Raw genomic sequence first — 13,853 nt, 5'->3', positions numbered from 1 at the left:
ATCAACAGCCTTGGGTGCTTGCTCTGGGGGAAGCGCAAGTGAGAAGGAATGTCGAACAGGAAGATGGGGTTTTGTCCTCTCTGGGCAGAGATGCCTGGTGGAATCAACCTTTTGCATATGTTCCACGAATAAACAGGTATTGAGTTGCTTCTGTGGATCAGGCATTGTTCTAAGCACTGTTGTTATGAGGTAAAGTTCCTGATTTTAAGGAGTTTACTTCTAAGGAATAAGAGACAATAAGCATGCAAATACACGTGTAAAGTACCAGATGGTGACAAGTGGTATTCAGAAGTAGGGTGAGAGTGAGGAGCACATATTCATAGATGATGATTTGGTTGGAGAAACAGTCAAGGCACTCTCCCCTGGTTTGCTCAGCCAAACCCAAAGGATAGATGGAGAAAAATGTAGGTGGTAGAACAAAGGAGCTCATCACTGCAGCTGCCTCGTCCTCTTCAGCCTCTTCCTCTAATATTTCTTTTCTTTAGAAAATTAAATATTTTAAATATACATAAATTATAGAAAATTTATGACAACTACTCATGCTTAAAAAAGGGAACTTTAGATTTGTAAAAAACCAAAACCAAACTTACAAAGTCAAAGCTCCTTATATTAGTCAGGAAAAGCTAGGTATGTAGTAATAACAAACAACCCCCAAAATCACAGAAGTTTGAAATAATAAAGATCTATTTGTCTCTCATCCTCTGTATCCAAAGATAGTTGACTGGAGAGAGCTGTATTCATTCAGGAACCCAGACTGATGAATGCTCCCCATTTTATGATGCTGTGATATCAGTAGAAGACTTCAGGAGTCACTATGTAAGAAAGGAAGAATGAAGACTCACACGTTTGCCCTTGAATGCTTACAACTGGCAAGGACATATGTCACTTCTGCCCATGCTTCCCTGGCTAAAGCAAGTCATGTGTTTATGCCCAACTTCAAAAGAGCAGTCAAACATAATCCACTTATGTGCTTAGAAGAAAACAAGAGCTGACATGTCGGTGAGCATTGTTAATATCTACCACCTTCCCCATCCAATTTCCATCTATCCCTCATTCCCAAGTATAAGCCCCATCTGGAAGTTGTGTATAATTTTCATTTATGAACTTTTGTTTAACTTCCGATATACCTGTGTATGCATACTAAGTCGCTTTAGTTGTGTCCGACTCAGTGGACTATAGCCCACAAGACTCCTCCATCCATGGGATTCTCCAGGCAAGAGTACCAGAGTGGGTTGCCACGCCTTCCTCCAGGGGATCTTCCTGACCCAGGGACTGAAGCCGTGTCAGGTTCTTTACCATAGTGCCACCCGAGAAGCCCTAATATGCCTGTATGTCTCAGTAAACAACGTGTGTATGTGCTCGGTCGCTTAGTCACGTCCAGTTCTTTGCCACCTCGTGGACTATACTGAGTCAGGTCCCTCTGTCCAGGCAAGAATACTAGAGTGCGTTGCCATTTCCTGCTCCAGGGGATCTTCCCAACCCAGGGATCGAACTCGTGTCTCCTGCCTGTCTCCTGCACTGGCAGATGGATTCTTTACCATTTGAGCCATCTGGGAAGCCCCATCAGTAAATAATACATGGGAAGAAATCACAAAGAAAATTAGAAGATAGTTTTAACTGAATGACAGTGAAAACATATCAAAGTCTGTGTGATGCAGCTAAGACAGTATAACAAAGGAAAAGTTATAGCATTAAATGGATATATTAAAAAGATGAATGTTCCAAAACCAAGTATCTAAGGTTCTAGCTTAAGAAACTAAACAAAGGAGAGCAAATTAAACCCAAAGCAAGCCGAAATTTGAAAATAATATAGATAAGAGTAGAAACCAGTGAATAGAAAACAGAAAAACAAAAAAGAAAATAAATGAAACCGTAAGCTAGCTCTTTGGAAATAAGGAGAGTTCCCTGGTGGTCCAGTGGTTAAGATTCCACACTTCCACTGCAAGGGGTGCCAGTTCAATCCCTGGTTAGGGAAGTTCCACATGCCAGAGGGTGTGCCAAAAAAAAAAAAAAGGAACATCCCTGCAGATCCTAGGAACTTTAAAAAGCTGTAAGAAAATGTTTATGACCAACTTTATGACCATAAATTTGACAACTTAAGTGAAACAAGCAAGGGAATTCCCTGTTGATCCATTGGCTAGGACTCGGTGTGGTCAAGGGCTTCCCTTTCCTCAGTTTGATTCCTGGGTTGGGAGAATTCACTGGAGAAGGGATAGGCTACCCACTCCAGTATTTTTGGGCATCCCTCATGGCTCAGCTGATAAAGAGTCCGCCTGCAATGCGGGAGACCTGAGTTCAATCCCTAGGTTGGAAAGATCCCCTGGAGAAGGGAAAGGCTACCCACTCCAGTATTCTGGCCTGGAGAATTCCATGGACTGTATAGTCCATGGGTTGTAAAGAGTTGGACATGACTGAGTGATTTTCACTTACACTTACAAGGAACTAAGATCCCACAAACCATGCGGTGAGGCCATAAAAGAAAAAGAAAAAAAAGAAAAAAAGAAACAGGTGAACTCATCGAAGGACACAAACTGTCAAAGCTCACTCAGGAAAAAATAGACAACCCAAAGAATTTTATATCTATGAAGGAGCAGGAACTAATGGCTAATAAAAGGTTTCCCATGAAAGTATTTCCAGGGCCAGATGGCTTCATTGGTAAATTCTCCAAGTTAAATTCACTTAAAAAATGTCATTATACATAAACTCTTTCAGAAAATAGAAATTAGTTGAGGGTACTCCTCAACTAATTCTCTGAGTTCAGAATTACTAAAAATATGACAAAGACAGTATAAGAAAAGATAACTATAGACTTACACCCCTCGTACAAAAATCTTTAACAAAAATAGGTACAAAAATCTTTAACAAAATATTAGAAAATAAAATCCAGCAATATCTAAAAAGAATAATGCATTAAAACTAAGTGGGGTTTGATCGCAGTCCTAAGATGGCGGAGGAATAGGACGGGAAGACCACTTTCTCCCCCACAAATTCATCAAAAGAACATTTAAACGCTGAGTAAATTCCACAAAACAACTTCTGAATGCCGGCAGAGGACATCAGGCACCCAGAAAAGCAGCCCATTGTCTTCAAAAGGAGATAGGAAAAAATATAAAAGACAAAAGAGGTAGGGACGGAGCTCCGTCCCAGGAAAGGAGTCTTAAAAAGAGAGAAGTTTCCAAACACCGGGAAACACTCTCACTGCTGAGTCTGTGGTGAGCCTTGGAAGCACAGAGGGCAACATAACAGAGAGGAAAAATAAATAAATAATTAAAACCCACAGATTACGAGCCCAACGATAACTCCCCCAGTGGAGAAGCAGCGCAGATGCCTGCACCCGCCACTAGCAAGCGGGGCCTGGGCAGGGAGGCGCGGGCTGCATTGCTTAGAGTAAGGATCTGGCCTGAATGCCCCAAGGGCAACCTGAGTGAACTAACTTGGGCTAGCAAACCAGACTGTGGAATAGGAAAAGCCCTAAGACACCGCGCCCGCGCACAGAACAAAGGACTGAACAGAACTAGCTGGCTGCAGACCATCCCCCTCCGGTGACAGGCAGCCAGAGCTGGAAGTGGGCAATCTCGGCCCCAAAGAGACATGATCTACCAAACTGCAAGCAGGCTTCTTTGCTAACTAAGACTTCTCGGGGTTCTGGACAGTCAACATCCGCCTGAGAAGGTGTGCCGGTTGTACACCCAGAAAACCGAGGGGCAGGGACGGGGGAGGCGATAAGTCGCAGCGACCGGGCTCACCAAACACCTCATCACCTGAGTTGCTCAGACCTGGGAAGGGCACAAAACACAGGCCCAACTGAGTCTGTGCCTCTGAGGACTAACCCAGTGCCTGAACCTGAGCAGCTTATACCTGGGAGGTGCATGAAACCCAGGGCTGGCCTTGGATGGTTCCCGGCGGAGCAACCTAGAGCCTGAGCAGTGTGGGCAGGGAGGGCACATGCGCCGTGAGCAGGGGCAGGCCCAGTGTGGCTGGGGCACTGTGAGCACACGCCAGTGTTTTTGTTTGCAGCGTCCCTCCCTCCTCACAGCGCGACTGAACAAGTAAGCCTAAAAAAGTGTCCACCACCGCCCCCTTTGTGTCAGGGCGAAAATCAGACACTGAAGAGACCAGCAAACAGAAGAAGCTAAAACAGAGGGAACTGCCTTGGAAGTGACAGATGTAATAGATTAAAACCCTGTCGTTAGTACCGACTACATAGGAAGGGGCCTATAGATCCTGAGAAATATAAGCCAGACCAAGGAACTACCTGAAAATGAACTGACCCCACAATACCCACAACAACACCAGAGAAAGTCCTAGATATATTTTTACTATTTTTACGATCATTCTTTTTTTAATATTTCTTAATTTTTAAGTCCTCTATTACTCCTTTAATTTTCACTTTTATAACCTACTATTACTTTGCAAAAAAAAAAGACCCTATTTTTTTTAAAGCAAACTTCATATATATATATTTTAATAATTTTTGTGACTTTGGTTTTTTTATTTCTTTGTTTTTCTTCTTTTCTTTAATATTGTATTTTTGAAATTCCAAACTCTACTCTAGATTTTTAATCTTTGCTTTTTGGTATTTGTTATCAATTTTGTACCTTTAAGAACCCAATCTTCAGTACCTAGTTTTACTTGGGAGTGAGATTACTGGCTTGACTGCTTTCTCCCCTTTTGGACTCTCCTTTTTCTCCACAAGGTCACCTCTGTCTCCTCCCTACCCCCTCTTTTCTCTACCCAACTCTGTGAATCTCTGTGTGTTCCAGACGGGGGAGAACACTTAGGGAACTGATAACTGGCTGGATCTGTCTCGCTGCTTTTGATTCCCCCCCTTTATCCTCCTGGCCACCTCTGTCTCCTTCCTCCCTCTTCTCTTCTCTGTATAACTCTGTGAACATCTCTGAGCAGTACACTAGTGGAGTACACATAAGGAAGTGATTACTGGCTAGCTTGCTCTCTCCTCTATTGATTCCACCTCATCTCATTTGGGTCACCTCTAACTCCCTCCTCCCTCTTCTCTTCTCCATGTAACTCTGTGAACCTCTCTGGGTGTCCCTCACTGTGGAGAAACTTTTCGTCTTTAACCTAGATGTTTTATCAACAGTGCTGTATAGAAGGAGAAGTCTTGAGACTACTGTAAAAATAAGACTGAAAACCAGAAGCAGGAGGCTTAAGTCCAAATCCTGAGAACACCAGAGAACTCCTGACTCCAGGGAACATTAATTGACAGGAGCTCATCAAATGCCTCCATACTTACACTGAAACCAAGCACCACCCAAGGGCCAACAAGTTCCAGAGCAAGACATACCACACAAATTCTCCAGCAACACAGGAACAGAGCCCTGGGCTCCAATATACTGGCTGCCCAAAGTTACTCCAAAACCATTGGCATCTCATAACTCATTACTGGACACTTCATTACATTCCAGAGAGAAGAAATCCAGCTCCACCCACCAGAACACCGACACAAGCTTCCCTAACCAAGAAACCTTGACAAGCCACTGATACAACCCCACCCACAGCAAGGAAACCACAATAAAGAGAACTGCCAGAATACAGAAAGGACACCCCAAACTCAGCAATATAAAGAAGAAGAAGAGACAGAGGAATACCCAGCAGGTAAAGGAACAGGATAAATGCCCACCAAACCAAACAAAAGAGGAAGAGATAGGAAATCTACCTGATAAAGAATTCTGAATAATGATAGTGAAAATGATCCAAAACCATGAAATCAAAATGGAATCACAGATAAATAGTCTGGAGACAAGGATTGAGAAGATGCAAGAAAGGTTTAACAAGGACCTAGAAGAAATAAAAAAGAGTCAATATATAATGAATAATGCAATAAATGAGATAAAAAACACTCTGGAGGCAATAAATAGTAGAATAACAGAGGCAGAAAATAGGATTAGTGAAGTAGAAGATAGAATGGTAGAAATAAATGAATCAGAGAGGAAAAAAGAAAAACAAATCAAAAGAAATAAGGACAATCTCAGAGACCACCAGGACAGTGTCGTATGCCCCAACATTCGAATCATAGGAGTCCCAGAAGAAGACAAAAAGAAAGACCATGAGAAAATACTTGAGGAGATATTAGTTGAAAACTTCCCTAAAATGGGGAAGGAAATAATCACCCAAGTCCAAGAAACACAGAGAGTCCCAAACAGGGTAAACCCAAGGTAAAACACCCTAAGACACATATTAATCAAATTAACAAAGATCAAACACAAAGAACAAACATTACAAGCAGCAAGGGAAAAACAACAAATAACACACAAGGGGATTCCCATAAGGATAACAGCTGATCTTTCAATAGAAACTCTTCAGGCCAGGAGGGAATGGCAAGACACACTTAAAGTGATAAAAGAAAATAACCTACAGCCCAGATTACTGTACCCAGCAAGGATCTCATTCAAATATGAAGGAGAAATCAAAAGCTTTACAGACAAGCAAAAGCTGAGAGAATTCAGCACCACCAAACCAGCTCTCCAACAAATGCTAAAGGATACTCATTAGTCAGGAAACACAAAAAGGGTGTATAAACCCAAACCCAAAACAATAAAGTAAATGGCAATGGGATCATACTTATCAATAATTACCTTAAACATAAATGGGTTGAATGCCCCAACCAAAAGACAAAGACTGGCTGAATGGATACAAAAACAAGACCCCTATAATATGTTGTCTACAAGAGACCCACCTCAAAACAGGGGACGCATACAGACTGAAAGTGAAGGGCTGGAAAAAGATATTCCACGCAAACAGAGACCAAAAGAAAGCAGGAGTAGCAATACTCATATCAGATAAAATAGACTTTAAAGCAAAGGCTGTGAAAAGAGACAAAGAAGGACACTACATAATGATCAAAGGATCAATCTAGAAGAAGATATAACAATTATAAATATATATGCACCCAACATAGGAGTACCACAATATGTAAAACAAATGCTAACAAGTATGAAAGGGGAAATTAACAATAACACAATAATAGTGGGAGACTTTAATACCCCACTAACACCTATGGATAGATCAACTAAACAGAAAATTAACAAGGAACACAAACTTTAAATGATACAATAGACCAGTTAGACCTAATTGATATCTATAGGACATTTCACCCCAAAACAATGAATTTCACCTTTTTCTCAAGTGCACACGGGAACTTCTCCAGGATAGATCACATCCTGGGCCATAAATCTAGCCTTGGTAAATTCAAAAAAAATTGAAATCATTCCAAGCATCTTTTCTGACCACAATGCAGTAAGATTAGATCTCAATTACAGGAGAAAAACTATTAAAAATTCAAACATATGGAGGCTGAACAACATGCTGCTGAATAACTGACAAATCACAGAAGAAATCAAAAAAGAAATCAAAATATGCATAGAAATGAATGAAAATGAAAACACAACAACCCAAAACCTGTGGGACACTGTACAAGCAGTGCTAAGGGGAAAGTTCATAGCAATACAGGCCTACGTCAAGAAACAAGACAAAAGTCAAATAAATAACCTAACTCTACACCTAAAGCAACTAGAAAAGGAAGAAATGAAAAACCCCAGGGTTAGTAGAAGGAAATAAATCTTAAAAATTAGGGCAGAAATAAATGCAAAAGAAACAAAAGAGACCATAGCAAAAATCAACAAAGCCAAAAGCTGGTTCTTTGAAAGGATAAATAAAATTGACAAACCATTAGCCAGACTCATCAAGAAACGAAGGGAGAAAAATCAAATCCATAAAATTAGAAATGAAAATGGAGAGATCACAACAGACAACACAGAAATACAAAGGATCATAAGAGACTATGATCAGCAATTATATGCCAATAAAATGGACAATGTGGAAGAAATGGACAAATTCTTAGAAAAGTACAGCTTTCCAAAAGTGAACCAGGAAGAAATAGAAAATCTTAACAGACCCATCACAAGAATGGAAATTGAAACTGTAATCAGAAATCTTCCAGCAAACAAAAGCCCAGGTCCAGACGGCTTCACAGCTGAATTCTACCAAAAATTTAGAGAAGAGCTAACACCTATCCCACTCAAACTCTTCCAGAAAATTGCAGAGGAAGGTAAACTTCCAAACTCATCCTATGAGGCCACCATCACCCTAATACCAAAACCTGACAAAGATGCCACAAAAAAAGAAAACTACAGGCCAATATCACTAATGAACATATATGCAGAAATCCTTAACAAAATTCTAGCAATCAGAATCCAACAACACATTAAAAAGATGACCAAGTGGGCTTTATCCCAGGGATGCAAGGATTCTTCAATATCTGCAAATCAATCAATGTAATACACCACATTAACAAATTAAAAAATAAAAGCCAAATGATTATCTCAATAGATGCAGAGAAAGCCTTTGACAAAATTCAACATCCATTTATGATAAAAACTCTCCAGAAATCAGGAATAGAAGGAACATACCTCAACATAATAAAAGCTATATATGACAAACCCACAACAAACATTATCCTCAACGGTGAAAAATTGAAAGCAGTTCAGTTCAGTTCAGTCGCTCAGTCGTGTCCGACTCTTTGTGACCCCATGAATCGCAGCACGCCAGGCCTCCCTGTTCATCACCATCTCCCAGAGTTCACTCAGACTCACGTCCATCGAGTCCGTGATCCCATCCAGCCATCTCATCCTCGGTCGTCCCCTTCTCCTCCTGCCCCCAATCCCTCCCAGCATCAGAGTTTTTTCCAATGAGTCAACTCTTCGCATGAGGTGGCCAAAATACTGGAGTTTCAGCTTTAGCATCATCCCTTCCAAAGAAATCCCAGGGTTGATCTCCTTCAGAATGGACTGGTTGGATCTCCTTGCAGTCCAAGGGACTCTCAAGAGTCTTCTCCAACACCACAGTTCAAAACCATCAATTCTTCGGCGCTCAGCCTTCTTCCCAGTCCAACTCTCACATCCATACACGACCACAGGAAAAACCATAGCCTTGACTAGACAGACCTTAGTTGGCAAAGTAATGTCTCTGCTTTTGAATATGTTGTCTAGGTTGGTCATAACTTTTCTTCCAAGGAGTAAGTGTCTTTTAATTTCATGGCTGCAGTCACCATCTGCAGTGATTTTGGAGCCCAGAAAAATAAAGTCTGACACTGTTTCCACTGTTTCCCCATCTGTTTGCCATGAAGTGATGGGACCAGATGCCATAATCTTTGTTTTCTGAATGTTGAGCTTTAGGCCAACTTTTTCACTCTCCTCTTGCACTTTCATCAAGAGGCTTTTTAGTTCCTCTTCACTTTCTGCCATAAGGGTGGTGTCATCTGCATATCTGAGGTGATTGATATTTCTCCTGGCAATCTTGATTCCAGCTTGTGTTTCTTCCAGTCCGGCGTTTCTCATGATGTACTCTGCATATAAATTAAATAAGGAGGGTGACAATATACAGCCTTGACGTCCTCCTTTTCCTATTTGGAACCAGTCTGTTGTTCCATGTCCAGTTCTGTTGCTTCCTGACCTGCATACAGGTTTCTCAAGAGGCAGTTCAGGTGGTCTGGTATTTCCAGCTCTCTCAGAATTGTCCACGGTTTCTTGTGATCCACACAGTCAAAGGCTTTGGCATAGTCAATAAAGCAGAAATAGATGTTTTTCTGGAACTCTCTTGCTTTTTCGATGATCCAGCAAATGTTGGCAATATGATCTCTGGTTCCTCTGCCTTTTCTAAAACCAGCTTGAACGTCAGGGAGGGGCGGCTGGGAGAAGCCACCTTGCGCCCGAGGCCAGGGGCAGTGACCCTGAGGAGCCACCCTGAGCCGGAGGCTAGGGACGGCAGCTGGAAGGAGCCACTCATGCCCGAGGCCAGGTCCCGCAGCCAGGAGGAGCAGTGGAGAGGAGCTATCCCATGTTGAAGGTCAGGAACGGTGGCGGTAAAGAGATACCCCTCATTTGCCCTAAAGTCAGGAACAAGACAAGGGCACCCACTTTCACCACTACTATTCAACATAGTTTTGGAAGTTTTGGCCACAGCAATCAGAGCAGAAAAAGAAATAAAAGGAATTCAAATTGGAAAAGAAGTAAAACTCTCACTGTTTAAAGATGACATGATTCTCTACATATAAAACTCTAAAGACTCCACCAGAAAATTACTAGAGCTAATCAATGAATATAGTAAAGTGGCAGGATATAAAATCAACACACAAAAATCCCTTGCATTCCTATAAACTAATAATGAGAAAATAGAGAAATTAAGGAAACAATTCCATTCACCATTGCAATGAAAAGAATAAAATACTTAGGAATATATCTACCTAAAGAAACTAAAGACCTATATATAGAAAACTATAAAACACTGATGAAAGAAATCAAAGAGGACACTAATAGATGGAGAAATATACCATGTTCATGGATCAGAAGAATCAATATAGTGAAAATGAGTACATCACCCAAAGCAATCTATAGATGCAATGCAATCCCTATCAAGCTACCAATGGTATTTTTCACAGAGCTAGAACAAATAATGTCACAATTTGTATGGAAATATAAAACACCTCGAATAGCCAAAGCAATCTTGAGAAAGAAGAATGGAACTGGAGGAATCAACCTGCCTGACTTCAGGTTCTACTACAAAGCCACAGTCATCAAGACAGTATGGTACTGGCACAAAGACAAAAATATAGACCAGTGGAACAAAATAGAAAGCCCAGAGATAAATCCATTCACCTATGGACACCTTACCTTTGACAAAGGAGGCAAGAATATACAATGGATTAAAGACAATCTCTTTAACAAGTGGTGCTGGGAAAACTGGTCAACCACTTGCAAAAGAATGAAACTAGAACACTTTCTAACACCATACACAAAAATAAACTCAAAATGGATTAAAGATCTAAATGTAAGACCAGAAACTATTAAACTCCTAGAGGAGAACATAGGCAAAACACTCTCCGACATAAATCACAGCAGGATCCTCTATGACCCACCTACCACAATATTGAAAATAAAACAAAAATAAACAAATGGGACCTAATTAAACTTAAAAGCTTCTGCACAACAAAGGAAACTATAAGCAATGTGAAAAGACAGCCTTTAGAATGGGAGAAAATAATAGCAAATGAAGCAACTGACAAACAACTAGTCTCAAAAATTGAGCTGCAACTCCTGCAGCTCAATTCCAGGAAAATAAACGACCCAATCAAAAAATGGGCCAAAGAACTAAATAGATATTTCTCCAAAGAAGACATACAGATGGCTAACAAACACATGAAAAGCTGCTCAACATCACTCATTATCAGAGAAATGCAAATCAAAACCAAAATGAGGTACCATTTCATGCCAGTCAGAATGGCTGCGATCCAAAAGTCTACAAACAATAAATGCTGGAGAGGGTGTGGAGAAAAGGGAACCCTCTTACACTGTTGGTGGGAATGCAAACTAGTACAGCCACTATGGAGAACAGTGTGGAGATTCCTTAAACAACTGGAAATAGAACTGCCTTATGACCCAACAATCCCACTGCTGGGTATACACACCGAGGAAACCAGAATTGAAAGAGACACATGTACCCCAATGTTCATTGCAGCACTGTTTATAACAGCCAGTACGTGGAAGCAACCTAGATGTCCATCAGCAGATGAATGGATAAGAAAGCTGTGGTACATATACACAATGGAGTATTACTCAGCCATTAAAAAGAATACATTTGAATCAGTTCTAATGAGTTGGATGAAACTGGAACCTATTATACAGAGTGAAGTAAGCCAGAAAGAAAAACACCAATACAGTATACTAATGCATATATATGGAATTTAGAAAGATGGTAACGATAACCCTGTATACGAGACAGCAAGAGACACAGATGTATAGAACAGTCTTTTGGACTCTGTGGGAGAGGGAGAGGGTGGGATGATTTGGGAGAATGGCGTTGAAACATGTATAATATCATATATGAAACGAATAGCCAGTCCAGGTTCAATGCATGATACTGGATGCTTGGGGCTGGTATACTGGGATGACCCAGAGGGATGGTACGGGGAGGGAGGAGGGAGGGGGGTTCAGGATGGGGAACACATGTATACCTGTGGCAGATTCATGTTGATGTATGGCAAACCAGTACAATATTGTAAAGTAATTAACCTCCATTAAAATAAATAAATTTATATTAAAAAAGAAAAATAGAGCTTTCAGTAATCAAATATGCTCTGTCAGCAATTTTTTAGGCATTGAGGAATTTATTTAGCTCACATCATTAAATAATGTAATGACAAAATCTTCCTCAGTTGCTTGTAATCCTCAGAAAATATAAATTTGTCATTATCAAAAAAAAATAAAACTAAGTGGGGTTTATTTCAGGAATGTAAGGTTGGTTTAACATTAAATGATCAATCAAGGTAATTCACTATATCAACAGATTTAGATAGAAAAAATATATCATCTTAATAGATGCATGAAAGACATTTGACAAAATTTGAAACACACTCATGATAGAAAAAAGAAATTCTCAGCAAACTAGGAACAGAAGGGAACTTCCACAATCTAATAAGACCCACAGCTAACTCCATACTTAATGGTGAAAGATTGAATGCGTTCCTCTTGAGGTAGGGAACAATGCAAGGGTATCCACTGCCACCCACTTCTATTCAGCATTGTATTGGATATCTCAGCCCATCCAGTAAAAGAGCAAAAAATAAATAAATAGCAAACAGATTGGAAAAGAATAACTAAAACTCTACCTATCTATTGACAACATGATCACCCATGTAGAAAATGACCCCCCTCAATCAACTAAAAATCTAATAGAAATAATATGATTATTTAGCAAGATTGCAGGCTACAGGACTGATATACAAAAATCAATTGCATTTCTAGGTACTAGGAATAAATCTTTTGAAATGAAAATTAAAAATCAATATCACTTACAACAACGGCACCAAAAACATGAAAAAACTAAGGGATAAATCAAATGAAATGAAATTTGTGCACTGAAAACCATTGTCAAGAGAAATCAAAGGGGACATAAATAAATGGATAAATATACCATGTTCATGGATCAAAAGACTCAATACTTTAAGATATCAGTTCTTCCACAATTATGAATAAACACAATTCCAATCGAAATCCCAGTGGGCTTTTTTTAGTACATGCTGACAAATTGATTCTAAATTACATATGGAAATACAAAGGACTTGGAATTGCCAAAACAATTTTGAAAAAGAAGGTGAAGTTGGGGGATTCACACTACTTAGTGTAAAGTGACAGTAAGCATGACAGTGTAATAGTGGCCTAGGTTCAGACCTATGGATTAGTGCAACAGAATAGAAAGTCCTGAAATAGACCCCTACTCATATGGTCAGTTGATTTTTGGCAAAGGGATCCAGGTAATGAAATGGAGAAACAATAGTCTTTTTGTTTTTCAAGAAATGATGCTGAAACAATCAGATATTTATTTTTTAAAAAAGAACTTCAAACTTTGCCTTTCACAATATGTAAAAATTAACTCAAAATGGACCATAAACTTAGTGTAAAATATAATCCTATGAAAATTATAGACAATAATGTAGGAAAATATATCTGTGACCTTGTTGGAAAAGGATTTGTCAGGAGGCAAATAGTATAAACTGTAAAAAACAAAAAAAAAAATTGTTAAACTGGACTTCCTCAAAATGAAAAACTGCTTTATGAAAGTCACTGTTAAGAAAACAAAGAGAAAAGCCAAAGATTGCGAGAAAATGTCTGATAAAGAACTAAGATCCAGAATTTAAAATCTTTTAAGTTATTTATTTATTTATACTTTTTGGCAGCACAGCCTAGCTTGTAGGATCTTAGTTCCCTGACCAGGGACTGAACCCAGCCCCTGAGCAGTGAGCACATAGAGTCCTAACCAAGGACCACCAAAGAATTCCC

This window comes from Capricornis sumatraensis, chromosome 1, assembly GCF_032405125.1.
Source record: "Capricornis sumatraensis isolate serow.1 chromosome 1, serow.2, whole genome shotgun sequence".
Classification (NCBI taxonomy): Eukaryota; Metazoa; Chordata; class Mammalia; order Artiodactyla; family Bovidae; genus Capricornis; species Capricornis sumatraensis.
Note: the sequence above shows the minus strand (reverse complement) of the source record.